Below are 19,785 nucleotides of genomic sequence, written 5' to 3' on the forward strand. Positions count from 1 at the left end.
GAGACTACATAGGTCAGGCCACAGACGCCAGCCTAAATTTTTAATTCCCTGGTGGAATGTATATCTACCAACGCTGAACCAAGAGGCTAAAACTAACAATGCTGTTGAAGGTTGGCACAATGCCTTCCTCTCTTCTACTGGACGTACAACACCCACATTACACAAGCTACTCACAGCTATACAAAAAGAGCAAAGCTTTCAGGAACTACGTATGGAGCAATCTGTCATACAACTAAAACCAAAACTCTCTAGACAAACTGCTCAAATATATCTATATCTTCAACAGCAAGTCCAACTATATCCTACAACAAGAGGACTGGAATATCTAAAAATGATAGCCAAAACATTAAACTAATTGCAATAAGTAAATCAATGGATAAACATCAAACAATATCCTTAATATGATAGCACACATATTATAATATAACAATTCTATATTTATTTAGTCTAATTTATTTTTTAACACTATTATAAAGAGACTAAATAAATATGTCATTATATCAAAATATTTTTCTTTAAATACAGTTTCCATCCCAAAAAAATAAAAAAAATGAATAACTTACCTTTAAATACAACATCATAAAGATTAATCCTTTACCGACAATATAGTGTGTAAATCTCAAAGACTTAATACAACAAATCATTAAATATTTTTTAATTAACTGTGCTAAAAGTATCCATCATCCAAATAAAACGACTCTGTAAATGCCATTGAAAATGACGACTGTTATCTTAAACTGTGATAAATATTTCAGAGAACTCAAAAAATAAAGGGAGAATGTAATACATCTCCGTTCTAACAACTGAAACACACTTCCTTTCCCAAAAAAAAAGAGTAATCGGAAACGGAAATAGCTGTTTCAAAATACGAGACAAAAAAATTCAAAACAATCCCACCGACATAACACTAACGAATATAGCATAATATATAAACATAACATTCCTATTTTTTTGATTTTTAATTTAATCATACAACAGACTCATTAACTCCAACTACTTCAAATGCCACAAAAACTCGATAATGGAAATACGTATTGAGTCCACTCCATTATATGTAAATAGTCATACTTTAATTACCAACCCCTAAATAACAAAGGACTACCTTTAATTTTTAGTTACAATACTTTAAAAAGATAAAACTAGAATCGTACCTACTCAAACGTGAACCTGCTTCCAACCGCGACTTTCCCTTTCCCAAAATAACGCAAAAAGACAAAGGGGTCGATTAGGATCGCGGACGGACTTGAGTCCGTCCGCGACCCCAGAGTATGAGGGAACGTCCGCATGGGCTGCGGCGTTCCCTCATGTGCGATTAGGATGTGACCGCCACCCTGGCGGTCACATCCTGGATATTTAACATTGCGGCGGGTGCTGCTTCAAGCAGCACCCGCCGCAATGTTAAAAGTGCATGTGTAACATTTACATGCACAAAGCGGCAGGCACCGCGCGGTGCCTGCCGCATTGTGCATGTAAATGCTGGGGGGTACCATAGGTACCCCCCATGTGCACCCCCCACCCACCAACACCCTGGGGGCCCGCAACGGGCCCCCAAAATCAAAAGTACACATGCTTTTCCACGGCGGAAAAACCGCCGCAGAAAAGCATGTTTTCAAATGCTTCCTAATTTGGCCGGCGGTGTCTGATAGACACTGCCAGCCAAATGAGAGCTTTTCCGCTGCGGTTGTAATCCGACCGCGGCGGGAAAGCAGCGGACAGAAACCAAGACCCACCAGCCATCGTAATGTGGCGGTGGGTCTTTGGTGAGCCCGCAATGGATTTTCCGCCTCCTCCGGGCCGGAGGTGGCTTCCGCCGGCCCAGAGGAGGCGGAAAATCCTCCATCCTAATCGGCCCCAAAGAGTGGTTACAAAATAAAAGAACCGAATTATATCTAACTGTGAAGAGTAGTACTATAAATGTCCATTATTGTTATATATATGGTTAGAAATTATGTATAATGTACAAAACATTGTATACTACATTGTGAAAAAAAATCTTTTTTTCTATATATTAAATATATTTAACATACTTTTAATATTTATTACATTAAGTATGAAAATATTGAAATATTTAATGTAATATTTATAAAAAGTATTATATAACTAAATGTGTAATATTGTATTTGTTTTTATAATTAACTTTTTTACAATATGACTAATATGTGAAAATTATTATTATTAAAACGTATTTATTAATAATAATAATTATACATAAAAATATTGTATTGTTAAAAGAATCATTGATGATGATCTAAATGTTCTAATCAAGATCTTAATATTATATTATACTTTTAAAAGTGTTCATATGTTAATATCATCATCTGTATAACACTATATTTTATTAAAATTTGTGATTTATGTTTTTCATTACACATGTTTAATGTTTTATCAAGAAACAATATTTTTATTATGTTTGTATAATATCATACATTGCATAATGTTAACTAACCATTTTTTCTCTACAAATTAAAAGTACTTTTCAAGAAAACTACTCAAAAATGTGATTATTAAAAGAACATTGTCCGTATATTTTTTAATATTTATACCAAACATAGCTTGATAAAATGAATATCTGATCGTATTTTTCAATGGTTGAATAAATAAAAATGTTTTCAACAAAAATTGTATAATTATTTTCTATTACCTATTACAAAATAATTTTTATGTCTTTTTACAAATGTATTATAACTGTAATATTCTATCTATTTCTATATACTACATGTAATTAGAGTACATACTATACACTGAACCTATAAAAGTTATTATTCATACACCCATATACATATAATATAAATATTAGAAGGACACAGAAATAATAATTTTAATATTCCTACTCCAATCACCATTTACTTTAGGTAATTGCTTGACAAAAAACTTTAATAATTTACTATTACAACTCCAATCACCATTTAATTAGGGTAAGTGCTGGACACAGAACCTATTTAATTTACTATTCCAACTCCAATCACCAATTAATTAGGGTCAGTGCAGGACATTAATTCATAATAAATTACTATCGTAAATTAATTTAAAAAAATAAAAAAAATTATATAATATAATTTAATTTTATTTCATTTAATTAATTTAATTTAAATTTAATGTTAATTTATTGTTACCCTGTACCCCTGTACCCCAAAAACTAAAAACTGACCCAGAACTCTAAAAATACCCCTTTACCCAAAAACTAAAAACTAACCCTGAACCCTAAAAATACCCCTTTACCCAAAAACTAAAAACTGACCCTGAACACCAAAAATACCCATTTACCCAAAAACTAAAAACTGACCCTGAATCCTAAAAATACCTCTTTACCCAAAAACTAAAAACTGACCCTGAACCCTAAAAATACCCCTTTACCCAAAAACTAAAAACTGACCCTGAACTCCAAAAATACCCCTTTACCCAAAAACAAAAAACTGACCCTGAACCCTAAAAATACCCCTTTACCAACAAACTAAAAACTGACCCTGAACACTAAAAATACCCCTTTACCCAAAAACTAAAAACTGACCCTGAACCCTAAAAATACCCCTTTACCCAAAAACTAAAAACTGACCCAGAACCCCAAAAATACCCCTTTACCCAAAAACTAAAAACTGAGCCTGAACGCTAAAAATATCCCTTTACCCAAAAACTAAAAACTGACCCTGAACCCTAAAAATACCCCTTTACCCAAAAACTAAAAACTGACCCTGAACCCTAAAAATACCTCTTTACCCAAAAACTAAAAACTGACCCTGAACCCTAAAAATACCCCTTTACCCAAAAACTAAAAACTGACCCTGAACCCTAAAAATACCCCTTTACCCAAAAACTAAAAACTGACCCTGAACCCTAAAAATATCCCTTTACCCAAAAACTAGAAACTGACCCAGAACCCTAAAAATACCCCTTTACCCAAAAACTAAAAACTGACCCTGAACACTAAAAATACCTCTTTACCCAAAAACTAAAAACTGACCCTGAACCCTAAAAATACCCCTTTACCCAAAAACTAAAAACTGACCCTGAACCCTAAAAATACCCCTTTACCCAAAAACTAAAAACTGACCCTGAACCCTAAAAATACCCCTTTACCCAAAAACTAAAAGCTGACCCTGAACCCTAAAAATACCCCTTTACCCAAAAACTAAAAACTGACCCAGAACCCCAAAAATACCCCTTTACCCAAAAACTAAAAACTGACCCAGAACCCTAAAAATACCCCTTTACCGAAAAACTAAAAACTGACCGTGAACCCTAAAATTACCCTTTTACCCAAAAAAAATACTGACCCAGAACGCTAAAAATACCCCTTTACCCCAAACATATAACATTGAAAATATAATTATATACTAACCAATACTTACGTTGTAATGGTATGCGTTGTAAAGGTACCTGCGTAGTTAAAAAATGCGTTGTAAACACATGCGTTGTAAACGTTTTTGCGTTGTAAAAGTTGCGTTATAAAGGTTGTATACCTTGCTAAACACAAAACCTATGTAATTTAATATTCGACCTCCAATAACCATTTAATTAGGGTAAGTGCTGGACATTAAATGATTATAAATTACTATTCCTACTCCAATCACCAATTAATTTGGGTAATTGCTGGACACAGAACCTATGTAATTTAATATTCCAACTCCTATAACCATTTAATTAGGGTAAGTGCTGGACACAGAACCTATTTAATTTACTATTCCGAACTCCTATAACCATTTAATTAGGGTAAGTGCTGGACACAGAACCTATTGAATTTACTATTCCAACTCCAATCACCATTTTATTAGAGTAAGTGCTGGAGAGTAAACCTTAATAAATGACAATTCCAACTGCAATCACCATTTAATTAAAACATTAAACCATAATCCATAAATTAATGTACAATTTCGCTAATTACTAATAATTTGTAGCAATTTCGATTAGTTGAATGTTAGTTTATAAATAGAATTTTTATTTTCTTTAATTACACTATACTTTTTTAAAACACTACCCACCCTTATCCACTATAAACTCGACATCCCAGTCCTAAAATTAAGATACATTTCTTTATTAAATATCTAAAAATATATATATTTATATACTTTTTACTACATACACAAAAGCACAAAAAAAATTAAACAATATAACATAATTTTTTATAAAATTTTGCATTTAACAAATATTTATTACAAATTTCGAAATGTAGAAATTTTTAATAAAATACGAAATTTATTATTGTATAATTACAATATACTTTTTTAATACACTACCCACCCTTATCCCCTATAAACTCTACATCCCGCTCCTAAAATTATTTTACAAATATTTCTTAAATATTTAATAATAAATTTATATTTACAATACTTTTTACTACATACACAAAAGCAAACTACAAAAATGTTTACTATACTCCATAAATTTTGGTAAAATTTCGCCGTTTTCAAATATTTATTTCAATTTTGAAATTGGGAAATTTTAATTAAAATTCGAAATTTTTAATTCTATAATTACACTATACTTTTTTAAAACACTACCCACCCTTATCCCCTATAAACTCTACATCCCACTCCTAAAATTATTATACAATTATTTCGTTAATATTTAATAATAAATATATATTTACAATAATTTTTACTACATACACAAAAGCAAACTACAATAAATTTAACAATACTCCATAAATTGATATAAAATTTCGCCTTTTACAAATATTTATTTCAATTTTCGAAATTTTGAAATTTTACTTAAAATTCGAAATTTATTATTCTATAATTACACTATACTTTTTTAAAACACTACCCACCCTTATCCCCTATAAACTCTACATCCCGCTCCTACACTTGTAACTAAAATTATTGAAATTATATGTATAAATTACCTTATATATAGACAACATTTTACTATATCATTACTTAACATACTTTAAAACATCACTTTTAAATATCGATATTTTTACCTATCGATATTTTAAGCTTCGATATTACATATTCCGAAATGAATGTCTTCGATAATATTAACACACACATAAATCGATATTTTCTACAACGATATTTTGGTTGTCGATATTTCTTACCATCGACTTTTAGGACTCGATAATATGGTACTTCGATATTATCAACTCGATATTTTGACTGTGTACCGACTGAAAACAGTCGCTAACATCTCTAACTCCTAATAACAACTTTTGGAAATATTCGTGCTAAGCGCGAATATCTCCAAAAGCTAACGCCTGCTAAAAGCAGTTCTTAGCCATGTTATCCAATGGTACCATTGGATCCATGTTATCCAATGGTATTGCTTGGTAATATGCCCCTAAATTCCTACAGCATGACATATATGCTCATCCCTTCCAGGAGAATCCTGTCATCTAATTCGGGAGACCTGCTTGAACGCCCTTCAGCCTTCCCTTGTGACGTTACTGACATGTGCTGCAAAGTGAAGCCAAATCATTCAGGTATGTGGATCACTGTAGAAGCTTGGAGTTTTACCCTTAAAAGCCATAACTCAGTTGAAGAGTGCCTTTTTAATCCTCAAACAGTATTGAAATACTGACTCCTAATCACATCAAGTTCTTTATTTAGACACGAAATGATGACAGGTGAAGGGCATATCCAGTTCCTAATTTGTAAAAGAATGAATGCCGGTGCCCAAAGCTCAGCAGCAAGTGCAATTAAATGTTGCCACTTGCAATACCAAGGCTGTGTAGTCTTTATTCCACCTCGTGCCTCTTTAATCCACTAACAGACACTCTCTGCCTCTCTATATTACTCTTGTGGATCCCAGACACAGCTACATTGATCATTGCTGGTTGTTTTAATCTCCCACAGGAATACCACATGCCAAACCAGTCAAAGCATATAAAGCTCTTAAGAACCTCTGGAGTAAATATAATATGATGAATACATGGGGACTACAGAATCCGACGGAAAGAGACAACACATTTTACTCCTTTCCACATAATTTGCATTCACGTATCGACTATTTTCTAATCTCAGGAAACGCAACCAGTAGGATAGACCAAACAACGATAGAGCCTAGGGTGGTCTCTGATCACTCCTGCATTATGTTATCAGTTACAGACTCAAACCCCCCACTACTTAAAGAACCCCTTGGAGATTTAATAAGGATGTCCTTTTTTCTCGCAAAATAAAAAAATTATTGAGGACGCAATTAAAAACTACTTGCTTGAAAATAAAGAAAGCATGCCCTCTCACCTCGTTAGATGGGAAGCATTAAAATACACTATTAGGAGAGTGGTCATAAAAATGTAAGCAGATATGAATAAAGATGCAAACTAACCCTAGGGAAAGATATCTCCAATCTAGAGAAGCTGCATACAGTAAAAAATTATCCTCAAATCTTAAACACAATTTTAAACTAAAACTACGAATACAATAAAATAATCAGTACTAGAGCAGGAGTCTGGATAAACAAACAGAAAAGTCTTCATCTTTGTGAGTCCAATAAAGTGGGGAAAACACTGATCATCAAAGACACTAATCCACACAAGATTGCCAATACATTTAAAAACTTTTGCCAAATTCTTTATGATTCTAACCTCAATTTGAATCATCTGAACAACAATAAATACCTTGAAGGTATAACACTCAACACTTTAAATGATTGGGAAATGAACTCTATTAATGGCCCGATTATTATAGAAGAAATAGAGACTGCCATTAAGATACTTAAAAACCGGCAAAGCCCCAGGCCCTGATGGGTTCCAAATTCCACCTTCTTTAAAACATGTTTTGAACATCTGAGACAACTACTTCTAAATCTATATGGACAGTTTGCTTGCTCTGGACAAATAAGTGGTTCGCTGGCTGGATCCATAATCACAGCTATACCTAAAGAAGCTAAAGACAATCTTCTCACAAAAACTAAAGGCCGATTTCCTTAAGAAACCTTGACTTTAAAATATACGCCTTGATTTTATCTAACCGGGTACAAAAACACATTGTTGAATTTATTCACCCATCCTAATGGGCTTCCTTAAAAACAGATTCTCTAGCAACAATACCAGGATTTTCTGCCAATTGAAAAAGCAAAACTGATCAACTCACCGACTGTTGCCATCACACTTGATGCAGAAAAGGCATTTAATGAAGTAGACTGAGTATTCCTGTGTTTGACTCTTGTAAAATGTAATCTTGGACATACCTTAATACGTATGATCATGGCGCTATACCATGACCCGAAAGCTAAAGTTAGAACTGGGGGAGCTATTTCTTCTTCACGCTCATCAAAACAAGTGACCAGACTAGGATGCCCTCTGTCCCCGTCACTTTTCTTATTAGCGACTGAACCGTTCCTTCAACATTTGAGAGAAAACAAGGACATAACTGGTATAGATTTTGGTAACACAATCTTCAAAGCAGGAGCCTACGCAGATGATGTCCTGGTTGTTTCAAAGGACGTAGACACGGCTATCCCGGCTCCTATGTAATCAATACAAGAATTTGCTGAAGTCTCAGGCTACACTCTTAGCAAAGACAAGCCAGAAGTTAAGTTACTTAATAACTGTGGTGGAAAAGAAGTAATAGGGGACACAGGACTGATGTGGTAGGCAGGTATGATTAAATACTTAGGTCTGGAATTCACTAATGACCTTATCACTACCCTAGAAGAGAATTAAATTATTATATATAAAAAATCACTAAACTCCTGAATGGATGGTCACCAAACTTGGTAACATGGTGGGTTGAATAGAAAAAATTAAAAGGATGATCACGCCCCTCATCAACTACCTCATTAGTATGTTACATATGATTCAAACAGAGGACTTTCTCTGGAACTTTGATAAGGCCTTAAATCATTTTTATGGCAAGGAAAGAAATCAAAAAACTCTTTAGGTAGCTCAGGAAGCCCAGAAGCAAAGGAGGAGTAGGCCTACCAAATTTTAAAGTACTACTAGACGGCCTACCTATGTAAATAGGGGGCAGCGTGTTTATGGAGAAGCTAGACTACCAACCTCCGTGGCTGGATGTGGAAAAAAAACATATTAAAGACATTTCCCTCCCTGCTCTCATTACAATGCACAACTCGATTCTACCACACTCTAAATACATCATTAAAAACACAAAACAGGCACTGTCTCACCTAGAAATGCACTCCAGCATTAAGTTAGGTGCCTTAAACATGGCAGCGTTATGGTACTATTCTAAAATGAAAAAAATAGATGGTTAATTATGGTGCTGGCAGGACTGGTCACAAAGAGGCATTAACCTGCATGTTGACACTTTCCCTAAAACCTTCTCTAACCTCTTTCATTCTCCCATCGGCCAACGCCCATCGGAACACCACCTGGCTAGTGCTGCGCACGTCCATTGGCCGACGTGGCCCCGCCCACTTGTTAAAACCACTGCACTGCGGCTGAATTCACGCTGCGGTTAAGCAGCTAATCTTAAAACAGAGAGACGATTGACTAATATAGACTTATATAAATTCTTGAAACTCAAATTCCAGATTTCTAAACTGTCTATGAAACCTATCTGCCCCTCATTACCATCAAATTAGCCAAACTTTCAAAAGTTGGACATACGGTTTCAAGAATATACAAGCTACTCTTCCGCGAACCATGCAAGAGCCATTTGGAAAATGAGAGGAATTAAGAAGCAGAATCAAACTCTAAGGCAGAGGTGTCCAAACTTTTAGATGCTGAAACCCCCTTGTCAAACGTTTTTAGGCTAAGGACGCCCTTCTGACGAAAATTTCTAGAACCTGGTGCTCCTCATCATAGACAACTATCGACAACCATAAATGCCTCCTATTCCCACAGCAAATAATATTTACAGTGGGGAAATAATATTCAACAGTGTTTAGCAAACCAAAGGTAAGTGAGTGTGGGGGTGTAGTCAAAGGTGTAGCTAAAAACAAAATGCCTCATTTAATCCCTTGCATGCGGCCGCGATTCTGCACTTGTGCGGCAAAATCGCAAGTGGGCGGATTTATGACGGCCCCCAGATGTCATCAGCACACGAGCGCCATAGTGCATGACGGCTGGGGGCCATCATCAGCATTCAAGGGGTTAAGAGTAATTGGTGTACGGCAGCGCCGCAAGTAGTAGTACGGCAGCGCCGCAAGTCTTTTTGCTGCGCTGCCCTCTACCAATGTGAAAGGGCAGGAATGCACAGTATTTATGAGCTACAGTGCATTCCTGTCCTTTTAATTTGTGTGGCGCATAAATTGCTGCCTAGCACCAACATATACAGGATTGTTTTTGTACAGGAAGGGGCACCTTCCTTCAAAAAAACAATCCTTAGGGGCGTTTTCCTATTTCGATGTGAGCTGCAGAATGCAGCACACATGGACAGAGGAATAAATGAGGAGAAATGAAAAAAAATTCTCCTCGGGGGAGGTGTCCGTTTTTTTGGAGCTGCCCCAGGTTTACATGATTTTGTAAATATGAGGCAGCATCACAATCTATGGGTGTTGCATTTGAAGCCCATGCAAAGCCCATGGAACACCTCCTTGACCCAGAGTAAGGCAACGCAGTGACTTGCTCTGCTATGTCTTACTCCACATCTATGAGGTCATGCAAAGCCATGCAGGGTGACTTTGCACAGCCTCATAGGTATGGTTGAGACGCTTGCGCAGCTGGAGCGTCAAAAAAAGTGATGCTTTGGCGATGCAAGTCTTTCATAAATAAGCTCCAAAATATTCTGTATGTTTTTAGGTCTTTCATTAGCAGGTATCTACATATAAAATAATGGGCAGTGTAAATGAAAAATACATTTCAAAAGGTGTTACTCAGTTGGAAATGCACCTCAATTAGTTAATGCACTGCAGAGTTCTGGGTGTACCCAGAGAGACACAGAATTAAATCTTGATTGGTGCAGTGGAGAATAGTGACGTGTATCTTTTGTGCTACTAGGTCACAGCCTATGACAGAAAGCACTGTAAATATGTAAGTCATTACTTTATACTTGCATTACACACAGTGTAAGATAGAGTGCTGCAAAATGGACAAATAGTTTTACAATAAAATGGTGCTTCCAAAATGTAGATTTTAGTAATACCAGAGCATAAGTAATGCAATTTGCTTTTTCACATAACTGTACCTTCAACACACATTTAGGGGTACCAAGGGATGTGTAAATGCAGTTAAAATTAAAACCATGCACTTCACAGCTCAGCTGTTAACTCTTTGCACAACCACTCAAAAAAACAAATCTTTGTCATCACAAAGCTTGAAGTGATTTGATCAATTCCCAAGCACCCTTTACACTTGGAGATTAACTGATAGGCACACTTGCATTTCACTCAGGCAAGCTGGCACCCTGGCACCAAAACTTTTCACAGCACAAGAGACTCACTTGATGGAACTTCAGCTGATAATGATCTAAATTAGCCTTCCCAGGCCTCCATGCCCCCCCCCCCCTGGGGGTCGCGCCCCACAGATTGAAGACCTCTGCTCTAAGGCATTCCTGTTTGACTGGAAACAAATATATATATAATGCCATTCAAAAACAAAATCTCTCCTAAACTGTCCCAAACAAAATACATGATTATAAATGGGACTAGTTGGACCCCAGCCAGATTACAAAAGCTCAACCTTATTTAATCTCTCCACTATTGGAACTGTAACTCTATAGGACTGTCCGATTCTACAATCCTTTTGGCACAGAATCTTTGATTGTATCAAACACCCATTATATATCACCCTGTCCAGAAAGTTCTCATATATTTTACTGGGTTTCCTAGATCCACAAATACAAAACGATAAGAACTGCAACCTGCTTGACTTGATGCTTACCCTGGCGTGTAAAATAATTCTGTGTGACCCCTCCAGGTCGCTCCACCTACCGCACGGCCCCCGTGTGCCAGGTCACCACTGCTGCCTACTCCTGCCACTGCTTCCTGCCCGTGGTTAGCCGCTGCCTGCTAGGGACTCTGCCCTCAGGCCTCCCCCCTCGCCGCTACTGCCGTTTTTTTCCCGCCTCTCCTTTTCCCACCACTCCTCTTCCCCGCCGCTGCCCCCTGCGGCCCCGCCCCCTTCCTTTTCCCCGACCCTCATTCACCGCCCCGCTCCCACCTTCCAGCTGCTCCTCCCTCCCACTTGGCCATATATGGCGGGGACTGCGCGGCAGTGAGCTGTGACCCCTCCAGGTCGCTCCACCTACCGCACGGCCCCCGTGTGCCAGGTCTCCACTGCTGCCTACTACTGCCACTGCTTCCTGCCCGTGGTTAGCCACTGCCTGCTAGGGACTCTGCCCTCAGGCCTCCCCCCTCGCCGCTACTGCCATTTCTTTCCCGCCTCTCCTTTTCCCGCCACTCCTCTTCCCCGCCGCTGCCCCCCTGCGGCCCCGTCCCCTTCCTTTTCCCCGACCCTCATTCGCCGCCCCGCTCCCGCCTCCCAGCTGCTCCTCCCTCCCACTTCGCCATACATGGTGGAGACCGCGCGTACGTGCAGCGTTCACGCGCAGCGTTCACGTGCAGCGGGCGCGCCGATTGTGCGCCGACGGCACCCCAAGGGCAAGCCCGTCTGCGCCGTCCGTGCCTGGACCGCGCCCAGCGCCAGAACCCCTGGCCCCCGCGGATGCCAGCCCACCCGCCGGACCTACGATGCCGCCACCCTCCATGCACTCAACGCCGACCGGAACCCCGCCTGCTACCGGGCCACCCCGAAACGCACCCACGGACCCTTCACCTGCCAAGCCTGCCGATTCAAATGCCTCCGGACCTGCACCGCACCCGCCAAGCCGATCACCAGCAGTAACCACCTCAAGTGCATCCTGCTCAACACCCGCTCCGTCCACAGACACGCCGTGGAACTCTGGAACCTGCTCGACACAACATCACCAGACGTCGCCTTCCTCAGGGAAACCTGGATGAACGCCTCCTCAGCACCCGACATCGCCATCGCCATCCCCGACGGATACAAGATCACCCGGAGGGACCGTGTCAACCAAACTGGAGGAGGCATCGCCATCGTACACAAGAACACTATCCGCATTACGACCAACGCTGACGACACCCTCACCGCCGCCGAACACCTCCACTTCCAGATACACACCGACCCCAAGACCACACTCAGAGGCACCCTCATCTACAGACCTCCGGGACTACGCACACAATTCAGCGAAGACATCGCAGACTTCATCAGCCCGCACGCCCTCCCCTCCGCTGACTACATCCTCCTAGGGGACCTCAACTTCCACCTGGAGAACAACAAGGACAGCAACACCACCACCCTGCTGGACAACCTCGCCAATCTCGGACTCAAGCAACTGGTGAACACCCCCACCCACTACACCGGCCACACACATGACCCAGTCTTCTCCTCCAGCAAATACATCTCCTTCAGCCACTCCACCGGACTTCATTGGACTGACCACAGCTGCGTCCACTTCAGCTTCAGAAGAACCACGACCCACCACCACCCGCAACAGGTTCCTCGCAGGAGCTGGAACAAGATCACCGCCGACCAGCTCACCACCTCCCTCAGCCAGAACCCTCCCACCAGCACAACGGACCCCAACGAAGCAGCCAACAACCTCACACAGTGGATCATCAACTGCGCAGACGACCTAGCACCACTGAAGACCCCTCCCAGCAGACCCGGCAGCAAGAAAGCCTCTTGGTTCATCGACGAACTTAAGAACTCCAAGAAGAACTGCCACACCCTAGAGAAAGCCTGGTGCAACGACCAGACCATAGACAACATGACTGCCCTCAAGCACGCCACCCGCAAACACCACCAGCTGATCTGCACCACCAAGAAGACAGCATTCAAAGAACGACTGAACAACAACGCCCACAACAGCAAGGAACTCTTCAGCATTGTCAAAGAGCTCTCCAACCCCAGCGCCGGAAACAACGACATCACTCCCTCGCAAGACGTCTGCGACTCACTCGCCCGGTTCTTTCACAGCAAGATCGCCGACATACACAACAGCTTCGGCGCACAGACCACGCACCATACCTCCGAACCAACGCCCCCCACCACCACGCTCTGCGCCTGGACCCCGGTCAGCACCGAAGACACCACCCGCACGATAAACACCATCTACTCCGGATCACCAACCGACCCCTGCCCCCACCACGTCTTCAACAAGGCCGACTCTATCATCGCACCTCCTTCAACACCGCCACCTTCCCGGAGAGCTGGAAGCACGCCGAGCTCAGCGCCCTCCTGAAGAAACCAACAGCGGACCCCACCGACCTCAAGAACTTTCGCCCCATCTCGCTCCTCCCTTTTCCCGCCAAAGTCATCGAGAAGACCGTCAACAGACCGCTTGCCGCCTTCCTCGAGACGAACGGATCCCTCGACCACTCGCAGTCCGGTTTCCGAGCCAACCACAGCACCGATACCGCCCTTATCGCAGCCACAGACGACATCAGATCCCTGCTCGACAACGGGGAAACAGCGGCCCTCATCCTCCTGGACCTCTCCGCAATGTTCAACACTGTCTGCTACCGCACCCTAGTGCAGCGCCTCAGCAACATCGGAATCAAGACAAGGAACTGGAGTGGATCATCTCGTTCCTCACCGGAAGATCCCAGAGAGTCCGCCTCCCCCATTCAGATCCAAGGCCACCGAAGTCATCTGCGGTGTACCACAAGGATCATCACTCAGCCTCACTCTCTTCAACGTCTACATGAGCCCCCTCGCAGCCATTGCACGCCAACACAACCTCAACATCATCTCCTACGCCGACGACACCCAGCTGATCCTCTCCCTCACCAACGACCCCGCCACCACCAGAACCAGCCTACACGAAGGGATGAAAGACGTCGCCGAGTGGATGAAGAACAGCCGCCTGAAACTGAACTCAGACAAGACGGAAGTCCTCATCCTAGGATCATCGCCCTCCGTCTGGGACGACTCCTGCTGGCCCCCTGCCCTGGGCACCACTCCCAAGCCAACGGACCACGCATGTAACCTGGGATTCATCCTGGACTCCTCCCTCTCGATGACCAGACAAGTCAACGCCGTCTCATCATCGTGCTTCAACACCCTGCGCATGCTCCGAAAGATCTTCCGGTGGATCCCCACCGAAACCAGGAAGACGGTCACCCAGGCACTCGTCACCAGCCGACTGGACTACGGAAACACCCTCTACGCCGGAACCACAGCAAAACTTCAGAAAAGACTCCAACGCATCCAGAACGCCCCAGCACGACTCATCCTGGACATCCCCCGACACAGCCACATCTCCGGCCACCTGAGAGACCTGCACTGGCTCCCCGTCAGCAAGAGGATCACGTTCGGACTCCTCACTCACGCACACAAGGCTTTCCACGACCTGGGCCCCAAGTACCTCAACAACCGCCTGACCTTCTACACTCCCACCCGCCAGCTACGATCGACCAGCCTCGCCCTCGCCGCCGTTCCACGCATCCGCAGAGCCACCACCGGAGGAAGATCCTTCTCCTACGTGGCAGCCAAGACATGGAACTCCCTCCCCATCTACCTCCGGCTACCCCAGGACCATCTCTCCTTCAGGAAGCAACTCAAGACCTGGCTTTTCGAGCAGTAACGGACCCCTCTCCCCCAGCGCCTTGAGACCCCTTCGGGTGAGTAGCGGGCTATACAAATGTCATGATTGATTGATTGATTGTGTAATTGGAAATATTTCAAAATAATATTCAAAATGTGGCAAAAACGGCTAACTTTTTTGAGGGGTGCAGATGATATAACACTCTTTTTCTTCAAGGCGTCACCCCATAAAAAGTATGGGATTCTTTAACTCCGCCTCCCCTGCATTTAAACCTCCTTGAGTGACTAAAAACTCATTCCATGTGAAGTGATCCTTAATAACTCCAAATAGGGCAACACATGATACTCTCCATGATGCCCACCACAGATTCCTACGGAGTGTATTTGTTGGTCGCCATGGTGATCCATTATTTTTCTTTTTGGTTCTTTCTTTCCTATACTTTACGGTACTTTACCCTCCTTACTGTAGGTTTTTGATATCCAGCCCATGATTATACCAGGAACATTATGTAGCAAGCAAATTGATTGTTCTAACACCACTGGGAGTTTATATGCCTCTACGTCTTTACCTCCAGTGGAGCATAAACATGTATCTAGTGCATATTTCAAATAATGCAAAAGATGCAATTGTCAGTTCCTTGTTAACATATACCCTTCCTTTTTCATGTAATCTTTGTTGTGTTATTCTTTAAAACTAACCCCAGTACGTTTATTGGATTAATTCCCACTATTTTAGGTCTTGCTCTCGAAACCTATTGCGGTGGAGTTGCCTCTCAAGGGAGACAGACCTGGGCACACGCGTCGATTTCACATTGTGGACGCGCACGCCCAGCCCCCCGGAGCCGTGCACATCTCTTGCTCCACATTCACAGCCTCTCACAATCACGCGCGCACACACAGTCACACTCACGAAAGCACACACACACACACACACACACACGCACACACACACACACACGCGCACACACATACACGCAGGCACACACACACACCCCTCCTCCCTCTTACCTCACCGGGCTCTTGTTGTTGATTTGGCGGCCCCCACCCAGGGCCACACAGCACTCCTCAAGGACAGCGGCGAAGACCACAGGCGCCGCGCCGCCACTGGGCACGAGCCGCAGGATACGCTGATGTGCACGTTCACGGTGTGCCTAAAACGTGCACATCGCGCTCTTTCGCTTTCCCTCACTTTCCTTCCCCTGCGGAGACAGTTTGTTTGCTGACTCGCTGTTTTGCAAAACTACAGGCTGCAGAGTGCAGTGAATCAATTACGGCTGTCTCAGCAGACCAGCGTGCCCTCTCGTCCTGCTGTCCACCCTGACAACAGGTCCAGTGATATCGACGAGGGTCAGGCCACAGAGGCACCTCCCGCACAGCAAAGCGACATTCAGCGCCTCAGTGTCCAGACTAACGTAGTAGCTCCCAGCGCTTCGGGTCGTACTCACCGTTCCACTAGTCTCCCAGGTCTCCAGCACTGCACGTGCCATGTTCCAGCACCGTGCTGCTACAGGGACTCGCCGCAACACTACCACTAATGTTTCACCGCTTGCTCCCTTCGTCGGGGGTGTGCCTGGCCCCAGCTGGATGCTGGCCACCGCAGGGGTCCTTAGCAGCTCACGGGTCCCGCAGTGTTCGTGCTGTATGCTTTTTTTTCCAGCGGGGGCTCGGATCTCTCATCTTGCGCCATCCTCCTTGCTTACTTCTGTCTGGCTCTCGCCGCTTCACAAGGCCTTACAGGCTGCAGACCTATACAGCTCAGCACCACATGCATATCCTACTGTCTCAAACGGAGTTCTTCTCCAATCCTGAGCTGGGGAGACTTCCAAAGCACTCCGCAACATCTCTCCAGTGCCCTGATACAGATGCTGTGCTGATTTCTGTAAAGCAGACAGCAGATGCCATGATTATAAGCGATTATTAAACCTGAATGGCAGAGCTGCAGTACAGTGCGGCCATCTTGCTGTGGGCCCTCTAGCCCCTCAATAGTGTGTTACTTTATGTAAAAAAATAAAAAATTGTATACTTTCACCGAAACACAAAGGTAAGAGGGACGTCATACTTAGGTTCACTTTTTACCCATTCAAAATCATAGAAATTTGGCAGTTATAGTTATATTTATCTGAAGAAACTCTACTTGTGCCGTTAAGTAACTCTAGGCCACGAGTTATAGTTTCTTAACCTAAGTATAGCTAATATATATGTCTACCCCCCCCCAATAACATTTTACAAAACAAAAATTAAAGCTAAAAATCTTGGCAGTTAATTAACGTTGTATCTATTGGCTTTGCCTCTGCTTGTTTTAGCTGCAGCTGTTGCCAGAATCTTTCTGACATGGAGGGTAGCGTGAAGATGGAGCCCGTATGTTGCCATCTGTTGACTCTTGCGAAAGCTGTTTTGCTTGAATCTCGGACTGCCCTGGCTCATTTAGTCAGGTGGTTCAGATTAATTTTTCTCTAAATGTTGGCTCTGTGCAGCTCCTGTTTTTCTGGGCCCCTGCCTTTGATCTGAGCATGTGCAGCGCGGGCTGTTTATCTCCAGAGATAGCAGCCCACAGTCCAAGGAGATAAGGCGGGCGGCATCCAAAATGCGCACAACTTTCATTCAGATTAATTACGTTTACAGGTAACACGAGCGCATAATATTTTCTATAGACGCGCCGGGTGCTTTCACATGTATAAGTGTCATTCATACAAAAAAAAAAGTGAGAAAAGTTTTCCGTTTCGACATGGGAAGTTTTGTGTGGTGCGGATGACGTGGGATTGACGTTCTTGGCTGCAACAAGTGTACGTCTCTCTACCGACCAACATATGTTGCACAATTTTGATTGTTGTGCAGATCCGTCGGGTGACCTTGGTATATTTTTTGAAGGGCTACGGAAAGAAATGTTATTGCTTCATTTCCCACTACATTTCTCCCAATAATCCTCTCACAAAGCCCCCATTTATCATGGTGAATATGCTTCTACAGCTCATGCCAAACCGCATTCTGTCACAGCCCTATCAGTTAGAAATCCGTGGATGAGCCCTGCCGTCAGGGGGGCCCTGGGCGCTGTCAGGAGGCGTCACAGGGTCAGTCCATGGGGTCTGAGGGCAGTAGAGGACCTGAGAGCATCCTGAGGGGTTCTCAGGGGCCCTTCGCGTCCTCACTCCATCTATCTATCGCCCTCACTCTATCTATCGCCCTCACTCACTCTTATCTATCTATCGCCCTCACACTATCTATCTATCTATCTATCTATCTATCTATCTATCTATCTATCTATCTATCTATCTATCTATCTATCAATCGCCCTCCCTCTATCTATTGCCCTCCCTCTATCTAACTATCGCCCTCCCTCTATCTAACTATCGCCCTCCCTCTATCTATCGCCCTCCTCTATCTATCTATTGCCCTTCCTCTATCTGTCTATTGCCCTCACTCTATCTATCGCACTCACTCTGTCTATCGCATCACCACAGCATCACTCAGCACCACTCCAGCATCACTCAGGGGCACCACAACATCACTATGCGCTACCACAGCATCACTGAACACCACTGCATCACTCGTCGCCACTACAACATCACTCAGCGCCACCACAGCATCAATCTGTGCAACCATTCAACAACAACTGGTTCAAATATGTTCTCTCAATGTTTCAAGCTTTATTATAAATGTCACAAAAAGTTGTTAATATTTCACTTCTGTTCTTGGATTTTCATCACAATAAAATACACTGAACATAATCTTCACAAAAGTTGTTTACAAAAGTTTACGCTATTGCCATTATAAATTACAATAACTTTTATTTAAGTACTAATTATTTTTAAAAAAATAAAGCTAACCCACATGAATACAACACATATTGCATTAAATATGCTATTGGTGTCATATTTGCAAAAGTTAAAACTATTTCCTTGAAAATGACAAAGCTACTCCTTTCAAAACCAACACTTAAGCTAAACTTTTTCTTTTGTAACCGTTTCAAAGATCTTCTGGTTCTAGCTCAGAAAGGTTATGTGCCCTGTCGTAACAAAGAAGGGACGGCACATGGCACGCACAAGCGTGAAAACCCACTCATCACTTGCAAGAACCAGAAGGATCAAATATAATTTGTTACTGAGGAACAACAGAGCTTGCGATTCACTTAGGAATATGAGGGTGAGAATGTCGTGGCTGTATTGTTTGTCAACATCTGCTCGGGTCACAATCGAAGGTATCTACGATGTTTTTTAAGAAAAGAGAGTCCATTAAAGCAAAAGTTGTACTGTTAACACGACCGTATATTATACTAATTTATATGCAGCAGTGTAGCCAATCCGTGTCCCGGTTTGTAGTTTTCTTCCCTTAAGAGAACCGCCCACCTTATGTTCTATTTAGTTACAACATAGAAAACGGAC

At 42.6% G+C, this 19,785-nt stretch overlaps 1 non-coding gene across 1 annotated transcript; it reads right to left on the reverse strand.

Annotated features, from left to right (window-relative positions):
- Window positions 1-19,389: 19,389 nt before the first annotated feature.
- LOC147691741 (small nucleolar RNA U13) lies at window positions 19,390-19,488 on the reverse strand. Its single transcript, XR_015300274.1, has one exon. It is a non-coding gene; the product is annotated as a small nucleolar RNA U13 (small nucleolar RNA).
- Between the last annotated feature and the right edge of the window lie 297 nt (window positions 19,489-19,785).

Source organism: Lissotriton vulgaris, chromosome 9 (genome assembly GCF_964263255.1).
Source record: "Lissotriton vulgaris chromosome 9, aLisVul1.2, whole genome shotgun sequence".
NCBI classification, from domain to species: domain Eukaryota; kingdom Metazoa; phylum Chordata; class Amphibia; order Caudata; family Salamandridae; genus Lissotriton; species Lissotriton vulgaris.